Here is a 5,020-nt window from a genome sequence, read left to right on the forward strand (position 1 = left end):
AATCGTCTAGAATGTCATTGTATGCTGTAGCGTTAAGATTTCCCTTCACTGGAACTAAGGGGCCTAGCCCAAACCATAAAAAACAGCCCCAGACCATTATTCCTCCTCCACCAAACTTTAAAGTTGCCACGATGCATTCGGGCTGGTAGCTTTCTCCTGGCATCCACCAAACCCAGATTCGTCCGTCGGACTGCCAGATGGTGAAGCGTGATTCATCACTCCAGAAAACACATTTCCACTGCTCCAGAGTTCAACGGCGGCAAGCTTTACACCACTCCAGCCGCCGCTTGGCATTGCGCATGGTGAACTTAGGCTTGTGTGCGGCTACTCTGCCATGGAAACCCATTTCATGAAGCTCCCGACGAACAGTTCTTGTGCTGATGTTGCTTCCAGAGGCAGTTTGGAACTTGGTAGTGAGTGTTGCAACTGAGGACAGACGATCTTCAATAACAGAACTTACAGTTCAGCTCTATCAGGTCAGAAATTTGACGAACTGACTTGTTTGAAAGGTAGCATCCTATGACTGTGCCACATTGAAAGTCACTGAGCTCTTCGGTACGGGCCATTCTACTGCAAGTGTTTGTCTATGAAGGTTGCATGGCTGTGTGCTCGATTCTATACACCTGTCAGCAACGGGTGTGGCTGAAGTTGCCGAATCCACTCATTTGAAGGGGTGTCCACATACTTTTGTATACACAGTATAGTGTAAATGCCACCAAAATGACAAAAGGGTTTTGCTGCAATGTATGATTAAGTGTTTTCCTTATGTGTGGGTCTTGTTACATGCTTAATTCAATTAACTGAGCATTTTAAATACTTTTCACAGACACCAGGTTCTGTTTTCATTTATCCAGTTGTGTTGATGGGTATCGTATTTGGTAAAGATATTTTACAAACGGGCTCCACCACAGTCAATAGGCTGCTTACAGTGCAGGAAATTGAGCCACTGGTGTGTTTAAAGAGGACAGACTATAGACTATGGTAACTTGTTATTCAACAACCCTGTCCTTAGATAGCCTTCTAATCAGGTCAGATTTAACACCTACTGTCTCTTACTCAATTCCAATCCATGCACTATTGAGAGAATTCTGTCTAGCTGCATCACCGTCTGGTAAAACAACGACATGCCCTCGACCGTAAGGCTCTACAGATGGTGGTGCGGACGGCTCAGCACAGCCATCGAGGACGTCTACATCAGGCAGTGTCTGAGGAAGGCCAGGAAAATCTGCAAAGACTTCAGCCAGCCCAGCCATGGACTGTTCTGCCCACTACTGTCTTGCAAGCGATACCGGAGCATCAGGTCTCAAACTAACAGGCTCTGAGACAGCTTCTACTTCCAAGCAATAGGATTATGAACAGCTCATCAACAGCTGACTACCTCACCCATCTGTACTGACTCTACCTGCACTGACTATATACACACTACCCACACATCCACAAACACATATACTGATACTCCTGCACCCCTCTACACACACACAGGACTACATTACACAAATGCCACCAGAATCCCTTTCATTGATTGGTACTGATTCTGACCTTGCATATAGTGTATATTCTAACATGTATTTATTGTATTCTCATGTGTACTTTTTAATTATTGTGTGTATTTCTTTTATATGACTTAGTATAACTGGATTGTTAAGGATCATTGCATCTAAAAATCCAAGATGCTGTGAAATTGTGAAACTGCTTTTATCTCATTTACCAGTTGCTGTGAATCATGCTGCATGTTAACTTGATAGACTAGTGTTGATAAGTAGTTTAAATGTAGCCAATAAATCATTTCGATACAGTGTATCTGTATGTGATGGTGGTGGACTCTGCATCCCTGATCCCATCGAATATGCATAAATAGTATACAGCTGTAGCCCCGCAGCAGCCTGTGACTAAAACTAGCCTGTCCCGAATATCATGGATATATTGGAACTAGTGTATATATGGAGGCTTAAATAAACTGACCTAGTGAGATATACATGGCGGAGGCTCAATCAAGCTAGTCATCTCGACTACTTTCTTATGTCATTCTCGCTGGTATCAAACGTTTAAAAGTGTTAATAGGGGACAAAATGCGGTTGGACCATCAAATAATTGGCATATACATTACGCTTACGGCATTTTAACATGGGAGAGGATATTGAAAATGTAATCAAAGCCTATTGGATGAGAACTTGTTTTTAACAAACACATATGTAACGGATCTCGTCGGAATGATTGGACCAAAGCGCAGCGTGGTAAGTGTTCATGATTCTTTATTTACTCAGAACACAAAACAAAAGACTAACGAACGTCACGTTCTGCAGGCTTCACAGAGCTAACAAAAAACAAGAGCCCAACAAACACCAAAAGGAGAATGACAACTTATATGTGATCCCCAATCAGAGACATCGATAAACAGCTGCCTCTGATTGGGAACCACACTCGGCAAAAAACAAAGAAATAGAAAACATAGAAATAAAGAAACTAGAATGCCCACCCTAGTCACACCAAAATAGAGAATAAAAACCTCTCTATGGCCAGGGCGTGACAACATAAGAATTTCTAACTGACTTTTTCCAACATAACATAGGTACAGCAGATCCCTTTGTTGTATGGGACAATTGTGCCTTTAGAGGCCATGCAATTCAATACTCATCTTTAAAACAAAAGCAATTAAGGTCAAACGAGTTCATATTAACAAAAGAAATAGAAGGACTAACAGTACAGATACAGTAGATAGCAATAAAAACTGTGCCATAGAGGCACAGAATAAGTTAGAGGGAAAACAAAAACAAATGGAGGAACATATTCAAGAAAGATCAAGTGTAATATCTTATTAAAATAAAACGAACTGGATGGAATATGGGGGAAAATGCACCAAATAGTTTTTTAATCTTCAACAAAGATATGGCACCCCAAAATTATTTATAGAAACTTGTTACAAATGATGGAGTCACTCATGATTCACCAAACAATATTTTGAAAGAGTACTTTAAGCATATATTTTTCGTGAATTCTATGGATTTTTTTCTATTTATAATGTAAAATTAATATCTGTACAGAAAGACTCATGTGAAGGCCAAATTACAGAGGAGGAACTTCTTGATGCAATTAAAGCCTTTAAGTCCGGGAAAACTCCAGGGCTGGATTGCATACAAGTTGAGGTGTTCCAAACCTTTTTTTGATGTAAATAGAGGACCGTTATTAGCATTTTAACCACTCCTGTAAACATTTTAGATGATCAGATACTCAACAAGAAGGTCTGATTTCTTTACGACTGAAACCGGACCCAAGTGGTAAATATAAAGACCCATTTAAAAAACTGGAGGCTCCTTACACTTCAGTGTTGTGATGCAAAAAAATCTGGCAAAATGCATAGCGCATGGAATTAAAAAGGTACAGTATTGTCGGATATTATTCATCCTAATCAGGCATTTTTTTTTACATGGACGATACATTGAAGATAGTATAAGACAAGTACTGGAAACAATAGAACACTATGAAAAATCCAGGAAACCAGGCCTGGTATTCATAGCTGACTTTGAAAAGGCTTTTGATAAAGTACAACTGGAATTTATTTATAAATGTCTGGAATATTTCAAATTTGATGTTATGTATAGTAACCCTAGATGTAAAATATTAGTATTCAACTGTCAAGAGGAGTAAAACAAGGTTGTCCACTATCGGCATATATATTTATTATGGCCATCGATATGTTAGCAATTAAACTCAGATCTAACAATAATATCAAGGGGCTAGAAATTCAGGGCTTAAAAACAAAGGTGCCATTGTACGCTGATAATTCATGTTTTCTTTTAAATCCACAATTTGTATCCTCCCACAGTCTCATAGAGTATCTAGATACTTTTTCTAATGTCTCTGGATTACAACAAAATTATGATTAGTGTACTATATTACATATTGGATCACAAAAAAATAACACTTTTATGTAGTGTACCAATAAAATGGTCTGACAGTGATGTGGAAATACTTGGTATTCATATCCCGAAAGAAAGAAATTATCTCACTACAATACATTTTAATAGAAAGTTTGATACCATCTTGCTACCGTGGAAAGGAAAATACCTGTTTATTTGTGGAAAAATCACCCTGATTAACTCTTTAGTCAAATCCCAGTTAACCTATTTGCTTATGGCCTTGCCTACACCTAGCAACTTGTTTTCTAAATTATATTTGGAACGGCAAGCCAGACAAAATTAAACGGGCCTATTTATGTAATGAATATGAGTTCGGAGAGCAGAAATTATTAAATATTAAAGCATTAGACCTCTCACTAAAGGCTTCAGTCATACAAAAATGATACGTTATAACTTTTGTAGCATATTAGTAAGAATGTCTCACCCCTTGTTCAATAATGACCTTTTTCCTCTATTCAGATGGGAATCTCTCACTTCCGGTTATTTGAAAATGAAATAATCTCCAAAATAACACTGTTATTTAGAAGGCCAGCATCCCGGAGTTGCATCTTCACTGTTGACATTGAGACTTGTGTTTTACGGGTACTATTTAATGAAGCTGGCAGTTGAAGACTTGTGAGGCGTCTGTTTCTCAAATTAGACACTCTAATGTACTTGTCCTCTTGCTTAGTTGTGCACTGGGGCCTCCCACTCCTATTTCTATTCTGGTTAGAGCCAGTTTGCTAGGCCAATAAAGAGTGATACAAATTTGTGCTTCAGTTAAAGTTGGCTTCTTAGCATTCATTCCCATGGTTAACAACTGTACTGCAGAAATATAACTTAGATCACAGAGAATAGGTGTGGTGGTGGTGGTAGCTGCAGAGAAGCTTTTATTGCAGAAGAGTTACAAAGTGTGTTGAGCGAAAGAGTCCCTTCCCCCCATGCATTCAGCCTGGAGTAGGATCAGTTAGGGTCAAAGAAGTGGAATGGGGTGGTGTTTTTTATTTACATTTTGTATTTTTTATCAAATAGTGGTATATAGGTGTAGGGTTAGTTGGTGGTGCAATAGCCCCCCCCCCCCCCTACATTTTGTTTTTGTATCACAAAATGTAACGTGATCGACC

The sequence above is a fragment of the Oncorhynchus clarkii genome, chromosome 1, assembly GCF_045791955.1.
Source record: "Oncorhynchus clarkii lewisi isolate Uvic-CL-2024 chromosome 1, UVic_Ocla_1.0, whole genome shotgun sequence".
In the NCBI taxonomy this organism is placed as follows: domain Eukaryota; kingdom Metazoa; phylum Chordata; class Actinopteri; order Salmoniformes; family Salmonidae; genus Oncorhynchus; species Oncorhynchus clarkii.